Raw genomic sequence first — 21064 nt, 5'->3', positions numbered from 1 at the left:
AAAGTGTGAAAGGGATGGAGAGAAAGAGAGGGAGAGACAGAGAGGGAGAGAGAGAGGGAAAAGGAGATAAGGGTAGAGTGAGAGACAGAGACAGAGAGGGAGGAAGAGGGAGGGAAAGAAGAAAGGACAGGGAGAGGGAAAGAGGGGGGAGAGAGAGAGAAAGGGAGAGGCGGGGAGTGAGGGATAGAGACAGACAGGGAGGAAGAGGGAGGAGAGAAGAAAAGGCAGGGAGAGGGAGAGAAAGGGACATATAAGAAGAGAAAGAAAGGGAGAGAGGGAAATAGAAAGAAGGGAAGAAGAGAGAGAGATAAGAGGAAAGAAAAGAGAAGAAATGGAAAATGATGAGGGAGGAGAGACAGAAGGAAAGAGTAGAAGAAAGAGAGAAGGCAGAGAAAGAACTATGCAAATCCAAACCACAAACGATGCCACTTCATAGACAACAGGCTACAGGTGGGACAGTGTAAGTCATTCAAGTCTAGAACATTCAGCCCACTGTAAGCCATATTCAGACTGTGGATGTTCTGTAAGAGCTGTGTAGAACCCTTGGAGGGTTAAAAATGACCATGTCTCAGGAAGTAGGGCTACATGAAGGAAAGACAATTTAAAATGGAATAGAGAGGGTGGTGCCTATGGCTCAAAAGAGTAGGGTGCTGGCCTCATATGCCAGAAGTGGAGGGTTCAAACCCAGCCTCAGCTAAAACTGCAAAATAATAATAATAATAATAGTAAATAAAATGGAATAGAAAGGAGAAGAAGTGAGAAAAAAGATATAACAAAAGCAAAGCAAAGTAGCATACTTAAGAAGAGACAATTAACTGGATGGAGATATCACAAATTATATTAATAGAAAAAATGCAAACTTGAATACATTACCTGTAATGTAAATCAGTGTCTGAAATAACTCTTAAAGAATTAATAGCAGCTGGGAGAAAAATATGCAAATATGCAAACAACATGGACATGGAGGCAGAGGAAAACATGGCCCATCCAGGAAACTACAATTAGACAGGATGAGAAAGTAATGTGCTGAGTATGGGGGAGAAATAAGAGATAAGTCAGAGTATTGGACAAGTGAAGATCCTAAGGACATTGTGAAGAAAGTGGGAAGGCTGATGAGAAGATGCTCAACATCAGTAGTCAACAGGGGACTGCAAATCCAAACCACAAAGGATGCCACTTCATAGACTCTAGAAAGGTCACAGTTCCCTAAACTAATAGAAAATAACAGGCATTGAGAAAAGGATGGAGAGATGAGAACATTTGTACATTGTTGGTCAGAATGTAAAATGGTTCAGTTGCTCTGGAAAACAGATGTACATAATATTATCATATAACTCATCAGTTCCACTCCTAGATATATACCAAAAAGTAATTGAAAATAGGCATTCAGATAAATATGTGTACAAGTCCGGGCATAGTGCCTCACGTCTATAATTCTAGCACTCTTGGAGGCCAAAATGGGAGGATGCCTTGAGCTTAGGAGTTCTAGAACAGCTCGAGCAAGAGTGAAATTCCATCTCTACTAAAAATAGGAAAAAATTAGCCAGACATGGTGGTGGGTGCTTGCAGTCCCATACTCAAGAGGGTGAGGCAAGAGGATTGCTTCAGCCTAAGAGTTTGAGTTTGAGGTTACTGTGAGTATGATGACAACATGGCACTCTAGCCAGAGTGACAGAATGAGGCTCTGTCTCAAAAAAAAAAAAAAAAAAAAGAAAAGAAAAAAAGAAAGAAAAAAATACACACACACAGACATACCCAAACAGTACTAGTCATTCTAATCAAAAGGAGAAAAACTCAAATGTTTATGGAAAAATAAATGGATAAAAGCTGTGTCCATATATTAGAGGTGTGTACATACACTAGAATGTTACTCAGCCATAAAAAGGGAATGATACACTGATAGATGCTGTAGGGTAGCTGACCTGCAAAAGCATTTTGCTAAGTAGAAGAAGCTAGACACGGAGGTCATTTATAGCATGAATCCATTGATAGGAAATATCTGGACTAGATAAATCCAAAGAGAAAGAAATCTAATTAGTGGTTCATAGGGATTAATGGGGAGTCACTATGAGGTTTCCTCTTGGGCGGGTTAAAATATTATGGAACCAGATAGCAGTGGTTGCACAGTACTGTGGATGCACCAAATGTCACTAAGTTGTTCACTGTGAAATGGTTTATTTCGTGTTATGTGGAATTCATCTCAAAAAAAAAATGGGAAGTATAAACTTCAAAGTGGTGAAGAACTTGGAAAGGAAGGAAAAAATGAAGAAAGTGAGAAACAGAGGAAAGAAAAGGAAGGAAGAGAGGGAGGAAGAGGATGTAAAGAAGGAAGGCAGATCACGCATGTGTTTCTGATAGAAGATTCTGACAAAAAAAAAAAAGTAGAAAACAATTTGAAGGCAAAAAGGTCACCATGAGGATTTAGTAACAATAATACTGAAACATAATGAGATTTTAAACTAGAGCAATATTTCAAGAAGTAAAGGAGAGATTTGGCTTCAGTAATCAGGAAGATGGCAGAACCAGCAAAACTTAATGCCAGGCAGGAGGTAAGGGAGGGAATGTGTGTTAGCCTGGTGCATGGGTGTTTGTCTTAGCCCATGGTACAAGGCTCTGCATGGGGGAGGCAATGCTTTCTGAATATTCAGGTTCAGACTTCCTGGAGACGGATGTAGAAAAAGTCTGGGTCTGAAATGTGTATTTGATACATGGATCAGTTTGTGGTTTGCTGTTTTAATCTTGCCGTCAAAAGAGCCGTTCTTTTAACGTGATTTCAAGATGAGCAATTCAAATCCGCATTTTCTGACTAACAATTGGGTCTTATAATGATTTTTAAGCTGAACATTTTTGAGAAAATGTAAGAGCAGTACTCAGAGAAATATCCTCAGGGAGGTCACATTGTATAAAGCTTCTCTGCAGAGAGCCTGGTTTCATGGAGTTAACGACACACCAGAGCCAATTATCCAAAGATTTATGAGCAAAGTGGTCTGACTGATAAAGAAAAGATATAACCCTGTAACAAAATTTTACTTTTTATTTTCATAGTTTAGCTTGTTTTAGTGTGAGAGAATGTGTGTGCTTCTTTCCCTTAAAGACATATTGATTTTAAGGCAAGGCAAGGACCTATTCCTTGTATAATGCTTGATTTTGTTATTTACCTGTCATCCTAGGAAAGGATGGCTATGAAATCTTTCCTGATGTTTGAGGTACAGCCATGTGGGCTGACAGAATCAATTCACAGTAAAAAATTGACATGACAAGGTGGAATGATTCTATGATTCCTATTGGCCAAGTTCTGCACACATCATGCTAGGAATAAAGAGGTTAGTGAAGGTAATCATCACTAAATATCTTCTTCCTGGATCTCATTCTTTTCTTGATGTGTATCTTGAGAGTGTTGAACAAAACAAGTAGTTTTCCAATTTATACTGAGGGATAGTGTTAAAATGTAAATTCTCAAGTAAATATACTTTGACTCAACGGTCCTTTGTCCTGATACTGTTAGGATGACAAATGTTGGAAGATTCAAAGCTGTAGGACCTCCCTGTTCAAGAATTCTATGGTTTGGTAATTCTATTTCATTTCCTATACCAAGAGTATTTGCTAGCCATGGAATATTTTAGACAAGACCAATTGCACACCTAGTCATTTGATTCCTCTTCAAATAAAATGTACTTTAAGTGTCATCTCTCTATTTGAAGCCTGTGAAAAGCATGAAGAGTCTAGAGCAGTGGTTCTCAACCTTCCTAATGTCGCGACCCTTTAATACAGTTCCTCATGTTGTGGTGACCCTCACCATAAAATTACATTCATTGTTACTTCATAACTATAATTTTGCTACTGTTATGAATTGTAGGGTAAATATCTGATATGCAGAATGTATTTTCATTGCTACAAAGGGTTTGCAACCCACAGGTTGAGCACCTCTGGTCTAGAGGAAAGTGGTGGATGACTTTAAAGACCTAACCCTTTCTTAAAGATCTGTTTAGTTGACTCAGTTTCAACTCCAACATATTAAGCTATCATTTATTTAGCATCTCTGATAAGCCAGACACCGGCATAGGTGATTCAGCAACAATCACAAATGACACTTATGAGAGGCATCACATTGCCAGACTTTAGGTTATATTAGAAGGCTATAGTGATCAAAACAGCATGGTACTGGCACAAAAATAGAGATATATATCTATGGAATAGGATAGAGAATCTAGAGATGAACTCAGCCACATATCATCATTTAATCTTTGATAAGCCTAACAAAAACATGCAATGGGAAAAGAATTCTTATTTAACAAATGGTGCTGGGAGAACTTGATATACACATGCAGAAGACTGCAACTTGACCCATACCTCTCACCACTGACAAAAACTGATTCTTGTTGGATAAAAGATTTAAATTTAAGACATGAACCAATACAAATTCTAGAGGACAGTGTGGGGAAAATACTTGAAGATATTGGCCTGGGAAAAAAATTTATGAGAAAGACACCCCCCAAAACAATTGCAGCAACACAAAAAATAAATAACTGTGACTTGATCAAGCTAAAAAACTTTTGCACAGCTAAAAAGTACCACAAACAGAGCAAACAGATAGCCCTCAGAATGGGAGAAGATTTTTGCATGTTATGAATCAGACAAAGGCCTGATAACTAGAATCTACAGAGAACTCAAATTAAACAGTAAGAAAAGTGCAAAAAACCCTCTCTAAAAGTGGGCAAGAGATTTGAACAGAAACTTCTCTGAGGATGACAGACGAATGGCCAACAAACACATGAAAAAATGCTCATTATCTTTAAACCTCAGAGAAATGCAAATCAAATCCACTCTAAAATATCACCTAACCCAAGCAAGATTAGCCCACATCACAAAGTCCCCAAACACCAGATTTGGAGAGAAGGAACACTTCTATCCTACTGGTTGGATTGCAAATTAATACAGCCTTTTTGGAGAGAAGTATGGAGAATCTTCAGAGATCTAAAAGTGGATCTTCCATTTGACCCCGCAATCCCATTACTAGGTATCTACCCAGAAGAACAAAAAACATACTACCACAAAGACTACCACATTTGTACTAGAATGTTTATTTCAGCTCAATTAATAATCTCCAAGTTGTGGAAGCACCCTAAATGCCCATCAACTCATGAATGGGTCAACAAACTATGGTATGTATATACCATGGAATATTATTCAGCCATAAAAAGATGGAGACTTTCCATCTTTTATATACATCTGGATGGAGTTGAAATACATTCTTATTACTAAATTATCTCAAGAATGGAAAAATAAATATCCAATGTACTCCATACTAATATGAAATCAATATAGAAACAATTACATGTTCGTAGGAACAGTAAAGCACTATTATAGTCCAGCTCGGGGGTAGCAGGAAGCAGGAGGGGGCAGTGGGAGGACATATGGCAGGAGGGAGGGCATAAGGAAGAATCTCACCTAATGTGCATGTTGTGAGGGTGTATAACATGCCCCTTGGGTGACAGACTCTTCTAGAAATGGAACTTTACCCTGGAAGTGAGAACAATGTAATTTAAATGTTGTACTCTCGTGTTAATTTCAATGAAGTTAAAAGAAAAAGAAAAAAAAATAACACCTATGATCTTAAAGAACACCAAAACTAATCAACATTATAAGAAACAGTTGCATGTGAAAGCAGTAAGTATAATTCACCCAAAACAATAATTAAAAGCAATAAACAGTATACAAGAGGAAGAATTAGCCTGTAAAAGAAACTGAGCAGTGTTAATACTGTCTTTCAGCATATGAAAGCTTTTGTTAACACTAAGAGACAGTGAGATGATGATGGCACAGTGGATATTGGTTGAATTTGGGTAGATCAGACATGATGGATTTAAAGAACCTTGCATTTTGCATTATATGATATTTATTAGGATTTATGAATCCAAATAAATGTTTCTGAAGACCTGCAAACTGGAAAATTAAATCATTTAGTATTTAGCACCAACCGTGGCCCTGGCTCTAAGTGGTAAGTGTCTAAGTCAGCTGTGTGCTGCTATCTGACAAGGAAAAAGGGAAATAATATATCTATTGCCAAGTGGAAGAACACATTGAGGGATGTTTATATAACTGAAGTTTTTATGTTCTCTCATAATTCACCTGTATAGGATGATGACACCCACATAAAGACAGAAAAAATAATACCTAGTATTAATTGAGGGCCATTGCAAGGCACTGTTCTGAATGCTATACACATGTTATATAACTTTATTTTCAATATTATACTGTGAGGTAAGTGGCATAATTTCTTTTGATTTGTTGCTAAATAATCTGGATTTAAAGAGGTCAAGGTCACACAGCAAGGTCACACAACTAGAAGCAGGACCAGATGTAACCTACGTTTATTTGATACCCAGTCCTTTCCCTTGCCTTAACACGTTACCACCTTCCAAAAATCAATTGAACTCTCCAAACCAACTTGAGATGCAGATACTGAATATGTTTATCATTTTTAAGATTCTAACCAATTTAAAGAAAGAAACCATCATAGAAAAGAGAGCCAGCTAATTAATAGTTTTTTCATATCAGACAAAGACAGACCATTAGAGTCTTCCACTAGTACTCAGAATCACAGTACCGCTCTGAATGATCCATCTATCATTTCACAGCATGAAAATAATTAAATTATAGTCATTGAAAGGAAGGTAAATCCAGCCAAGAGATTGATGTTTTTTAAATGAGTAGAATTTGCTGAGCTAGCCTATAGAAAGCTCCACGTTATTAGAGAGTTGTAGCTACAAAGAAGGAAAAGGGACCAACCAAACGGGTGTCCTGGTGAGATGGTGTCTTTAAACCAGGGGCAAGCTGTTCAGCTCCAAGACTGGGAGGCTGGCAACCGTTCAGAGAACTCACTCAGCCCTTACTCAGGCATGATGACTAGTAGGTAATGCAGCACATGTAATTATATGCTATTTTCCCAGATTTATTCATTTAGAGATCACTCACAGAGCTGGATCCGTTGCTACTATACAAGGAAAAACAAAGAAGAAAAAAAAAATTCTTCATAATGCATGTTTCATGAGCCCTCTCTTAAGCATGAATATGAATATTATATTTATTTTTATTACAATAAGAACACTTAACATGAGATAGATCCTCTTAACAAATCTTCTATATGTATAATCCAGTATTAATTATAGGCACAATGTCATAAAACAGATCTCTAGAAATTATTCATCTTGTATAAGTGAAACTTTGTGCCTATTGAATACTAACTCCCCGTTATGTTTCCTCTCAGCCCCTGGAAACCACCATCCTACTCTGCGAGTTTGATTATTTAGAAGCTCATGCAAATGGAATCATGTAGCATTCTTCGCTGTCTGGCTTATATACTTAGCATGTTATCTTGGTTCATCCATTGGGCAGCATATGGACTTTGTTTTTTGAAACTTTATAAAGGTCTGTTATGTGTGCATCGTATTTTCCTCATCCATTCATCAATGGACATTTAGGTTGTTTCCATATCTTAGCTATCATGACTAAAGTTGCAATGGACGTGGGAGTGTGCATGTCTTAGAGCTCTTGCTTCCAATTCTTTTATGTATATACCCAGAAGTGGGATTTCTGGATCACATGGAAATTCTATTTTTAGGTTTTTAAGGAACTTCCATATGTTCTGCCATGGCAGCTACTAGACCATGTTACATTCCCAGCAACAATGTACAAGAGCTTGAACTGCACTACATGTTCACCAGCACAATTTTTTATATTATAACCTCCATCCTAGCAGGTGTGAGGTGACACCTCATGTCATTTGGATTGCCACTCCCCTAGCCATTAGGGATGGTGAACATCTTTTCACATAGCTGTTGGCCATGTATGTGTCTTCTTTAGATAGATGTCTGTTCATGGTCTTTTGCACATTTTTTCATCAGCAATGTTACTACTATAAATAACACAGAATATCTTTACAAAAATAGAGAAGGACAAGTAACCTGCAAAGGACAGATACATCCTGTCATAGTCAATATAATCGACACATTCCAGGATACCTTTAGATGGCAAAAAATCTTAAAAGAACATCTGATCAGATGTCCCAAAGTTGTTGTTGGAGATCCTGGAAAATAAATAACTTGGCCCAAGTCATTGAGAAAATTGGTGACAGTCTTAATGAAAATGTATAGTTTCTAAATCTCATTCAGGCATGTTTCTGGCACAGTAGGAGTTGGTCTAGTTTTTCTAATTTATACTTAGAAAATGTCTATAGTAACACCCAGTATAACTCAGGTGTCAGCTTAGGTCAAACAGTCTTTTGATTTTTCAACTACAGTAGGATTGTTCTCACATTTAGAGGCAGATTTGAGTTCTTGACCCTCCACTCTGATCAATGATGGATTTGATTTTCCTTCACATTCTTGCCTCTAATTTCTTTCTTTAAGTGAATTAGTGTACTTCTCTGTGCACTAATTTTTCTGTGCCTGTGTTAATTCTCAGAAAAGCAATTCTGTTTCTCCAAACACTTCTGCAGTTGGACTCCATACACATAGGGACTGCCTTTCTCTCTCTTCCTTCTTTCCTTCCTTTCTTTCCTCCTTCCCTCCTTCTCTCTCTCTTCTCTCTCTTTTCTCTCTCTTTCCCTCTTCCTCCCTCCCTCCCTACCTTTTTTTTTTAAGGGTTATGATTAAATCACAAGACTAGGAATATGAAAAATAAAGTACTGAACACTCCTGTTTCAAGTGTCTGGAGACCACCTTGTCCAGCCCATCTCTCCTATTGACTCTGGACATCCTAATACTGACTGGCTGCTTCTTTTCTTGAATTTCTCTTTCCCTCTCTTTCTTTTGTCCATATCAAACACTGAATCTACCTATTTTTCTCATGCTCACAATTTTTTGTTTTTATTTTTATTTTAAATTTCTATGTCTTTTTCTAGCCTGTGCCCTCGGTTCCCCATTTTTAATAATAAATTTCTCTAATAAATGTGAAATAGAGGAACTTGAATGTCATGTTTGCCAATGTTATACCACAGCATTTTCCTACCTAGCATGTGCCATTCAAGTTTTGGCTAAAACAATCCTCCGTCTTAATAGTACCCAAATAGTACCCAAATCAAGAAGGATTTGCTTCCACCAAGTTGATCCAACTTCTCTATTGCTGTAAATCCTAACCAATGTGTTCATATGTTTTTATTCACATCTGACCAGAATGAGCTTTATGGACGATAGAAACATAATAGCTAGAGCCCAGTATTCCAACCGAGAAAAGCCAATTTTTATGACCATGAGACATAGGAATGAAGGTACGCTTGGCTCCACACTGCACTGGGGGAAGGAAGCCATCGATGCCAGACACTTCAATATCCTTCTTTACTAGAGAAGCTTTTGATGGCATGGCCCAGACAAAAGAACATGAACTAGGTATCACTGTCAACTCACATTTTTTTTTCCTGATCCTCCTTTTTCTAAGTAGTTGAATAATTAAATTCTTAGAGGACCCTCTCCTGCAATCCCTCACCAAAGGTTAATTGATAAAACCCAGGCCAGATGCAAAACCATCCCCGAAGAGGAGATACCTAAAATTAGTGCTCCCTTTTTCCATTCCTGAATACAGAGGATGCCTTGAATCACTTTGGTTATGGGACAGGACACATAATGAAAAACGCATAAGTGTATATCCATTTATGTTCTATGGCACCCTCTTATTCAGTGCTTTGAACCCACTAATTGCAAAGTGCCCACTCTCAAGAGGTTGGTACCAGCTGGTTATTATACTTGAAAGACCAGAGGTAGTATGACATGGTCTGATACTTAATCTATGTAATATTTTCTACTGCTCACTCTCTAAAGTGCTTCAAAACCAGGAAATAAAACTGGAGGAGACCAGCAAACATACCTAGGATAAGATGGGATGAGTGTGTCAAGTTGCAAAGTCAAGACTAGATGGAATGTGAAATTGTAAGGGAGGAAATAGGAAACCGAGTACGTTGGGGGCTTTTGATAACACATGAAATTTTGCATTTGGGGACATAGGTTAAGAGAATAAGAATTGTACATAAAACTGGTTTTGGATACATTTATATGGGCATTACATTTATGTGGGACCGTGTTAGACGTTGTGGGAGGCATACAAAATATTTAAAATGCCTATTTTCCTTGGAATTTGTATTCTACTTAGAAATAATGCCTGCATCTCTTATTTTAAGAAATATTATTTTCCTTATTCAACCAAACAGTCTTTGTGATCTGGATGCTCAACAAATCATATAAACCACTATTTACCTCTATCTGCTCTGTTTACCTATTTAAATCACAAGCCTTTTAGTATTATTAAAATATTTGTTTATTTAATATTTCAAGAAACATACAAAAGAGAAGAAAGAACAGATAGCACCAAATACCACATCCAGTAAATGACTAATATTTAGATGTTAGTAATGATGACAGCATTGCAAATTCATGAGAAGCAGACCTCTCTCTGTCTCTATGTGTAAACAGAGATTAATGGAAGGAAGAGCAGATAGATGGAAGGATGAATGGAAAGATATGTGATGAGTAGATAATTGAAAAGAAAGAGAGAGAGGGAGATGGATGATGCAAAGATGACTGTAGACATCCTTAAATAAATTCTTTCTACTAGTATTGATAAGTTAAATGAGTGTACTTCATTTCTTTTCTTTGAATTTAAGGTAAAAAAGCAAGAAAAACTAAAAGAATTGCTGAGTTTAAAATGTTTTTCACATCAGGGAACATAATTTATTAAAAGATCACTATGAAATTAAGAAAATACATTATTAAACTCATTAAGAGGTTAGAATCATTATTTTCCCCGCATATTTAAGGCAGTATAGATTGACTTCCTTTTATGCAAATAAGATAATTAGCACTCTGAAACTTTTTACCCACATCCCATTTTTTATTGCTAATTATATTAGTGTTACTTTGTTAAGGATTACAGCAAGTACTTTCTGTTCTGAATCGATAATTTCCTGTTTTTGACACATGGATCCAGTTTTACAAATGGATTCGATGAATGCCAGTTTGTATTATGGGGTATATTTTAAAAGGCAAAAAGAAGAGAGGATAGTCTCAGAAACCACAATACTAATTGAAACAATTCCTGCACATCATGCCAAACTTGATATATTGATATATGTTGCTTTGGAATTAGAGAGGAGTTACAAAATTATGGCATCTTTAAATTGGCACAGACAATGAGAGATTTTGTCACACTAGGAATGTCATGACATTAGCAACTAGAGCGGTGGTTCTCAACCTCTCTAATGTTGTGACAGTCACCACAACATGAGGAACTATATTTAAGGGTCACAGCATTAGGAAGGTTGAGAACTACAATTCTAGAAGATAGAAGCAGGACAATGGCTAGACCTCCTAAGATATGCTGGACATTACTCAACAAAGATTCTTCTGGCCTAAAATGTTAGCAATGGCAGAGGTGAAAACCCTGCTGCAATCAAATTTTCCAATCAAAGCACAGATTTCGGTAGTATTTTCTAGCTCTAGTGTTTCCAGCGTCCACTTGACCATCTCAATCTTTTCCTTGATGTGCATAAGTAGGACATTTACTTCCTCTGAGAGTTGTGCGAATGAGTTGGTTTCCAAGCATTCTCACCAACCTCGCCATCTGGTGCCATGTCTTCTGAATGCCAAACAAGTTAGGTTCTGATGTCCAAGGTGGACCATTTTTTGTCTGGTTAAAATAGGTTTATTTTTCCTAACTAACTCCCGGAAAGCTATATCTGAAAGTTCTGAATCAGAAGACATATTGATGAACCATCTTTTTGGAAGAGCCTCAATGAAAACACCAGTTTCTCATACCTTTTTGTCTTGAAATAACCCTAAACCTAGTTGCCTCTGCTTCCCTGATATGCATCATGCATAATACCTGAAAATGTTCAAAGTTTTTAAAAACTCATTTCTGCAGTATGCTGACAATACTAACCTGATTATGTTTATCCTTCTATTATATGGGAATTTGGCTAATACATTTATCAATATTTCTCAGTTTTGCTGAGAAAAATGTTAGCAATATTTGTGAATGCATAAAGAAAAAATACAATAGCTTTGCCATCAGTCCTGTCAAATGGACATCACCTGTAAGAAGTTAGTAGCTACTTATGCACATCTAAAAACAAGTTAAAAGTTAAAGCACAAATAATTAAAAGTATGATAGCGTTGTAGATAATGAAGTAGAGTAATTGAACAGGGTTGTTTTAGGCAACATAGAATATACGGTCCGTGTTCTCAGAGGAAGATTTGGGCTCCAAAGTTATTCTTTCACATAAATTCCACCTGTGAAATGGGTCTGTTAAAACAGCCCCTGAAAAGACACAGTCATCCTAACAATCATTTTCAGTAATGAAAATAGAGCACTTAATATAGATTTGGCTACATAACACTCATCCATTAAATATTATCTCATGTTACCATTATTAGGCTTTGTTATAATCTAATCTTATCACACGCCTTTTATTTTCAGGTGAGGTTTATGGGTTTTAGAGGAGGTAACTTTTTTAAACAAGGCAGTTCAGTCCCCTGTATAGTCAATAGTATTATTCTTAAATCCTGTAGAAACCATTAATCAGATTCTTAAAAAAAAACTACCAGGATCACTATAGTCAAAATTAAAGTAACCATCTCTTCATTCCTTTTCTCATATTCTAAGGTTTGGATGTCAGCTTCATCACTAACTATTCAGTTTGAAAATAAGAGGGTGACGTTGTAAGCTAATAGCAGAATGGTACTAATGCAAGCTAGATCTACTCTGCTGTTGTGTATAGGGTTCTTTCTGTGAAAGATATTCTTTTGTTAGAATTTTAGAAATATTTTCTTATTTAAATGCATCATGGATAGTAATTTTAATTTTTTGCAGCAAAACTTGAAGACAGAAGAAAATTTAAAATATAACAATAAATAAAAAACGTCATTCTTTTTAGGTGAAAATTTATTCGATACTTAATGTTCAAATACCAATTCCTTTTGAATCTTTCTAGACCAGACATTCAGGATACTGGGAATATCTCAGGGTAGATGGATGTAAAGCATAAGACAGGGAATTCAGGGAGATTGGAATGGAGGGAGGAATATGAACCATCAGAAGAATTAAGCTTCTTCCCTTGAGCCAAGGGAATCAATAGGGAGCCTTCAGAACCACTTTAAACAAGGTTATTATTTGATTGGCTGTACTTATTATAAATATTTGTGTAGTGGCAGGATTTTAGTGAAGGAGACTGGAAAAGATTAGAAAACAGTTTCCATAGTGTACATATGGTGGCTTGAACAAGGCTACAGGTAAATGGGTCAGAGAGTAAATGCTACATATATACTAGAATCCAAATTGGGATAAGAAAGGAAATAGTTTGAAGGCTATTCCTGTAATAGAAAAAATACAAAGTCAAACTCCTCACTGCATCTAAATGCCCTTCCCACTATTTCAGAAACTATTTCACTATTGCCCACAATGCCTGTCTCCCCTCTTCACCCCCACCCACCCACAGACAGCACCTGTGTGGTTATTTATAAACCTCCACATCTGGAGAACTAATTTGTTTGCGGACTGTTCTGTTTCCACAGAGTAGTTCGCTATCACTCAGCCACACCAAGTCCATTCAACCCTGATAATTAAATTAAATATCTACCAACATCAAAGAGACAGCAAAAACTTACCGACGATACCAAAAAAGTCTTCCAGGCCCCTCAAGAAAGCTGCACTGCATTGTAATGGAGACAGATAATATACCCAGTGATGGAGTGACAGTTAATTTAATATTCTACTCATTTTAATGTGTCTGTGGTGTAGTCTAGCAGAATATGGTCTCTCAAGTGGAGTAACACACTGGCAGCTCAATATAATAGGACTGACATTACCATGGAGTTCAATATCACATGGGCATGACCTTACTGAAGGAGATTTAATTACCTGAAATATCAGAAGGATGACACTATAACAACATCTTTGCAAAGGTCTTTAGAAAGAAGTGCTTGAGTGTCATGGCTGCTGATTCCCTCAAATTCATTGATTTATTTATTTTTTATTTCTGCACTCATGTTTTTAGTTAAGGCCATGACCATTAACTTTTTTTTGCATAGGCTAAAAAGTGTTAGAAATTCTTCTCTTAAACTTTTCTTTATTTGTCTTTCTTTTCTTTTTAAAAAAAGATGCAGACACCTTATAAAATCATAAGGAGCACAGAATAGTCTCCTTCCTACTCCTAGGTCGTGAGATGTCTCTCTCTCACCTGCAAGTGGACACTATCTTTCTTCTTTTGCCTACTCTTCCTGGGATAATCTGAAAGCAAATATGTTTGTGTGTCTGTCTGTCTGTTTCTCAGACTCTTTTTTTAGGATGTTTAAGTATAAGTTTATTTTATATTAGAGAGAAAGAGAACAGAGTAGGGCGGGGAAGACAGAGCAAATGACAATTAGCGCAGAGTGCAGGGAGTGAGGGAGGTGGGGGAGGAGCAAGAGAACAGCATGACATCCCAAAGAAAGATAGACAGGAAGGAAGGATGCCCAGGCTCTATGCCTTTTTAATATGTCAGCATATCTTTTGTAGACATTAGAAAAAAAAATTAATGCATTTGGGAATTGCATTAATTTTCAGTATTTTAAGTCATAAGAAATAGATTAATGATGTCTCATGGCTATATGGTATTCATTATAGAGATGCATCACAACTTATTAATGGCTATTCAGTTTGTTTACAATTGATTACAGACCAAAGGATGTATTTCCAAAATGTATATTTTGAATCCCTCATCCCACAACAGTTCAGGGCTTCAGAATGTGACCCCATATTTAGAGACAGGATCTTCAGAGAGGCAATTAAGTTAAAATGAGGCCCAAAGTGAGGGTTCTAATCCCAATCTAAATGGCCTCCTTATAGGAGGAGGACATTCGGACACAGAAAGAGACTGCAGGGATGCATGTTCACAGAGGAAAGGTCATCAGAGGGAACACAGAGTAGGAACCATCTGCAAACCCTGCAGAGACCTCAGAAGAAAACAAATCTGTAGACAGCGTGATCTTGGCCTTCCAGCCACTGGAAATGTGAGAAAATACGTTTCAGTTGCTAGTTAGCTGGTGACAGTTCTCTGTGACAGCCCTGGCAGTCTAATACATAGTCGCTTGCCTTTATAAAATAGCCAGAAATTAATAATCTAGATGAGGTTTTTAAATGTATTTCTCTGTATTAAAGTCTATGAAAAGAAATGCCTATCAAATTTTCACTGAAGATTATCTTTATGAAAATGCTACTTTTTATTGTATTTTTCTTTCTTTAATTTTTGGTTAGCATAAATATCTTTTCATATATTCGCAGTAACAATGAAGGTGGGATGTTTTTCCCAACTTCCCACTGAGATTTTTATCTTTAATTTTCTATATAGTTTCCTTTTAAAAACAAATTTTGTATTTTGATGCACCCATCACCAGTCTTTATTAAATGACTTTAGGGATTTAGTTTTTTATTCAGAAAAGTCATCTCCTTTTGGAATTACGGAATAATATTTATAATTATTTTAATTCTACTTTGATTTCTTTTCTCTTTTGAGACAGGGTCTCATTATGTTGCCCTCGGTAGAGTGCCATGGCATCACAGCTCACAGCAACCTCTTTGGACTTAAGCAATTCTCTTGCCTCAGCCTCCCAAGTAGCTGGAAGTACAGGTGCCTACCACAAGGCCTGGCTATTTTTTGTTGTTGTTGTCATTGTTGTTTTAGCAGGCCCAGGCCAGGTTCGGACTCACCTTCCTCAGTGTATGTGGCCACAGCCCTAACAAATGAGCTACAGACACCAATCCATAATTTGATTTTTAATCAAAAATAAATCATGATCAGTTTGCATATATTTCATATGAGAATTAAAATGCATATATTATTATGTGTAATATATACTGCATGCTATTTCTTTTATTAGCTGACACTGTGAATTGTTCCCTCATTATTTCTCCCAGTCTTACTCACTGTTCTTACACGCTTATGATTTACAATCAACCAGCCTATTCTGAAGTGGCAAGTTTTACTGATAACTCACTCTACAAAATTGCATGCAAATTTGAAATTAATTTCAGGAGAATTGATTTTTTTAAAATACTAAGTTTTACTCCCAAATAATGATTAACTTTTTATAGATCCAAGGGTCCTTTTTTTCATCATCAGATAAATCGTACCTATTTTTAAAGATCACTCATAACACATATTACCTTTTCATGGGAGACTGAATAGAATCTTTTTATTCTCCACCATATATTTTCTTTTAAGGAAACTGTGTTTTGGTTTTTGAGACTATTTTCAACTAGTTATCTCGTTCCTTTCAATTGTCAGTACTTTTTTAAATTTCAATTGGTTCTCTTGGCTCTCTCAGATATAACAATTAGTTCCTTGCATTCTGGTCTCTTTCACTTTTATTTTTCATTTCTTTCCAATTCACTCTAGGTGCTTTGCCATTTACCTTGTCACACCTTAAATTTTGCAGATTCAATTTCTGTGACCTCCAAGGTTCTGGGAATCTTATGTTTTTGTTCCACCTATTACAATTACCCTCTGATGTTTTATCACCTCAAATCATTTATTGTCCAATAGCAATTCTGCATAATGGCACCAGCAGACTTCCGTTTTCCCTCTGCAGTGCCTGGTGCAGGATGGACCCTGGTGTCTGAGCAGGAGACTAGGAGATGGGGCTGAGATGAAAGGGCTTGAAGATCAAGCAAAACATCTTTAAACAAAACATCTGTTAAGCAGAAGCTAACTAGAGGGGCTGAAAACCGCTGACAAGAACCAGCTTCCACCACCTTGTCAGTTATTTCTGCCACCTTATGTGAACTGGGGCTGATTACAGTATCATTTGCATCATGGTTTTAAAATTTATCCACTCTTGAAATCACCACAACAGGTGTGACACAATCACATAATGTGTGAAAAGGAGAAGGAACCAAGTTCTAGGAATGACTACCCAGATGCTTTTCTTTAAATTATCATGGGTTAACATGAGGGTGCATATGATTAGGTTGCATGATTTGTGTTTGTGAAGGAAAGTCCAAAGTCTGAATTGAGGTGAGTACTTCACCCAGGAAGTGTGATGTATACCCCTACATGGTACCAGATAGGTGGGAGCTGATTGGGGCCCCGTTGCCCACTCCCCACATCTTGAATTTATTTGTGTTTTTCTCTTGTGTGGAGCTTCTAGTTGCTGGTTTACTGTTTTCAGAATGGTACTGAGTACCTGGGACTGCTTGTTTTTCCATTCTTGAGACTACTCAAATTCTTAGTAAAAGCCTTGAATATTCCTCCTGTCAATTATTAAGCCTACAGGAGACCTAAAACCACTTCCTAGTAGTGGAGCTGCTTTTTTTTTCTGATTCTGCTCACTCTCCTCCCTGAGCCTGTATTTTCCCTTTCATTTACTTTCACTTCCTTGCCTTACATGGTGCTTACTAACATTCTTTTCTGTGAGGAACACCAAGAACTTGGAAAAAACCTCCATTCAAACGCTGGTAACACTGGGAACTTGTCACTCCTACCAAAGAGACATAAGCAAATGAAAATGGGAAAAAGACCATGTTTTCACCAGTGAAGGGTTGTATGAACAGACTTCAACATTCTTTTTGGTCACTCCTGTGCAGTTAATATGTATCCCCCAGGGAAGTCCAAGGGCGCCCTTGGTATGATAGTCTATTTCACCTGTAACTCACATTCCTAGCCAATGGTCTTCCTTGATCAAGCACAACTAAAAACTGCAACCCAGAGACATTAGGCAGTAAACAACCTTGCTTTTGTCTCCTTTCTCAACCTTTTAACTTAACGACTGTCATTCCTCAGCTCCAAGAGGTTGTGTGATCCAATTAGGCAAATTGAAAAAGACTGCTTTTATGCAAAAGCGTGTGAAAGTTAATTGAAATCAATCCAGGTTCAGTGAAAATGCTACAGACATCACTGATAATTTAGAGCAATTAAAAGATGTTGTCCTGAAGCAAGGCAGAAACATTAAGTTTAAAAGCCTGTTAAAGGAAAATTGCTGAAAATATTTAAATGATATTATTCACCTAAGATGGACTAGGGACTTCTAAACCCATTAGAAATCATAAGGTATTTCATTAGTCAGAAGCTGTGTTCTTAAAACTACTGAGATGAGAATTTTGTCACCTTGTAGCCTTTGTTATTGCAAAATAGTCTGTTAAAAACAAAGCGAGTGTTAACCCTAGTTTAGAGAACATTCTTTATGAAAATGGCTGCTGCAGCTCCATCAATGGAAAATAGTTTTTCCAGCTATGAAAGATAAGCGTGTTTTAACTAGAACAATGGTTTTCAAGCTGTATTATTCAGAGATGTAAATGTTCCAGGAATAATTGGATAATACGTTAAGCAGGATGAATGTAGAGAAGAGAGAAGGAGAATGGTCTGTTAGTACCTATCTCATGACTGAAATGTACACCTTTGTTTTACTGTATTGAATGGGTATGGAAAACAGGATATCAAAGACATGGTTCATTTTGCCACTATTCCTTTTATCTTGGCCATAACATACATAACCTTCTAATCAAGTTTTCATTTACTTGTAACCTGGATAGAGCCGCAGAATCCTTCTTAACAGTGATATGGGAAACCAACCCATAATCAGAGTAGGTAAGAGCAATGAATTGTTGGCAAATTCCTGACATAAAATTTTGCTTTAAAAAGGATTTTTTCATAAATTTAATGCATAGAGAAATTAATAATTTTGTATTCAAAAACTACTATATTGGCATCATCTTGTAAAGCCCTCCTATGGCCTTGATTCTTATTTCTGTTCTTTAAGCTTTAGGTATACTAGCCTCTTTATCTGCTTCTAGACACACAATTTCCCCTCCCTACTCTCACTAAGTCATGATCCAGGATATCACTTTGTCCTGTAACTCCACTGGGTCTCCCCTTTGCTCACAGCACAGACATGACCAACTTAATGGTATCAGAAGCTTTCCGTGGCCTCACCACAAAACTACAAAACCACATCTCTTTATCAACACTAATCCCTGGGTTCTCTAAAACACACATACTTCCCTAAATGTTAAATGGCTCATGCATTTCACCTCCCTTGCCTCCTTTAATTTTACATGCAAGAAAATGTCTGGAATCCCTATTCCCTCCTTCCTAAAAATTATTCTTTAAACTCCTAATAATTGGTTTAACCCACATAACTTGTTTTCGTTAGGGAGGGACCTTGCACTGACCCTCTGCTAAGATGGTTTTGAACCACGTCCATACTGTTGTCAAAACATCGCCCATTAAGAACTCGCCTCAGAGTCCTTTCTACTCCTGTGTGTGGTGCATGTTTGTTTGTTTTGATTTGTGTTTCATTGTTTTATTTTGTTTTTCCATCTATCTTCCTCCACTGATCAGTAAACTCTTCATATTCCAGATCTTTAAATATTTTCCTAGGATTCTGCCTCTTGCACCATAAAAGGAGAATGAATGAATGAATGAAGGGAACAATGAGTTGTGTAGTATAAAAACCGAAGGAAGTGTACATGATACATGGATCCAAAGGCTTTCCTGTTGAGGAACAACCTAACAAGAAACTTCTGAATATTTTTTTTTAATTTCAGATTAATGTGAAGGTGCCAACTATGTTATAATGTTTGCATTTATTGGGTAGAGTCCTTATTGTAGTTGTGTCACACACCCAGGAGATGTGCCATATACCCTTACGTTGTGTCCAGTAAGTAGGAGCACATCAATCCCCCTCACTCTTGCCCTTTCCCATCAACTTGAATTTAATTGAACTTTTCTTTTACATGAGCACGTATTAGATCATCTTCTGGCTTCATGTTAGTATTGAGTACATCGGATATTTGCTTTTACTTTTGAATAATTGCTGCTTCAATAAGGCACCAGAGCAACATTTTATTCAGAGTAGTTTTGTGGAGCAGAAAATTCATGGCTTTGGAGTGAGAAAGACTCTAGGCAACTGAGTAGAGACTGACCTTAGATAACACATGTTACTTAGGTTTTAATTTGCATTGTCAACTAATGACATTTATGAAAGGCCCATAGGCAAAGATGATACTGAGATATATTCTCTACCACCATTTTATTATTAATATGTTAATTTTATGCCCATTACCTTAGGTAAGTTTTCATAAGCCTCAAAGCTGTCAGAAGCAAATAACATGAAGTTAATTTTCCAAATATAGAGAGTAAGTTCCTAGGAGGGTAAAAGTTTTGCTCCAGACACATGAAATAATAAGAAAAGTAGTGAAAAATAAGCTTTGCCTTCAAGGAAATTCTACTTCAGTGGACGGTATAGATGGCAAACTGAAAATAAATTTCAATTTGATGAATGTTGGTAAAATACTAAGAAAACTGTGCATAATAGCCAATGAGTGCCTAACCCATTATAGAGTTAAGAAAATACTTCCAATAGGTGATAATATCTTTCTGAGTGAGTCCTCTGAGAAGATTAGAACTTGGTGATTAGTGGGTATGTTGGCTCATACCTGTAGTCCTAGCACTCTGGGATGCCAAAGTGAATTACTTGAGCTCAGGAGTTCAAGGCCAAGATAAATAAGACCCAGTCTCTACTAAAACAAAGCAAAACAAACAAACAAACAAAAACTAGAAAACTAGCCATCTGGGTTCAATTCTAGATTCTCTATTCCATTCCATATATCTATGTCTCTATTTTTGTGCTAGTACAATGCTGTTTTGATCACTGTATGCTTGTAGTATAACCTGAAGTCTGATAATGTTATGCATCCAGATAGTTTTTTATTTCTAAGAATTGTATTGGCTACTCTGGTATTTTTCTGGTTCCCATACCAAACAAAATACTATTTTTTTCAAGTTCTTCAAAGTATGACAGTGGTGCTTTAATGGGGATTTCATTAAATCTGTAGATTGCTTTGGGTAGTATGAACATTGGAAAAATGTTGATTCTTCCCAGCCAGGAGCATGATGTGCACAATGTGAGGGTGTTTAGCACACCTCCTCAATGAAAGGCTCTTCTACAACTTGAACTTTACCTTGGAAGTGCAAACAATGTCATCTAAAAATTTGTACTCTCATATTAATTGGAAATCTAAAACCAAACAAATAAAAAAAAAA

Source organism: Otolemur garnettii, unplaced genomic scaffold (assembly GCF_000181295.1).
Source record: "Otolemur garnettii isolate 467f Iridium unplaced genomic scaffold, OtoGar3 scaffold00151, whole genome shotgun sequence".
Taxonomy (NCBI): Eukaryota; Metazoa; Chordata; class Mammalia; order Primates; family Galagidae; genus Otolemur; species Otolemur garnettii.
Note: the sequence above shows the minus strand (reverse complement) of the source record.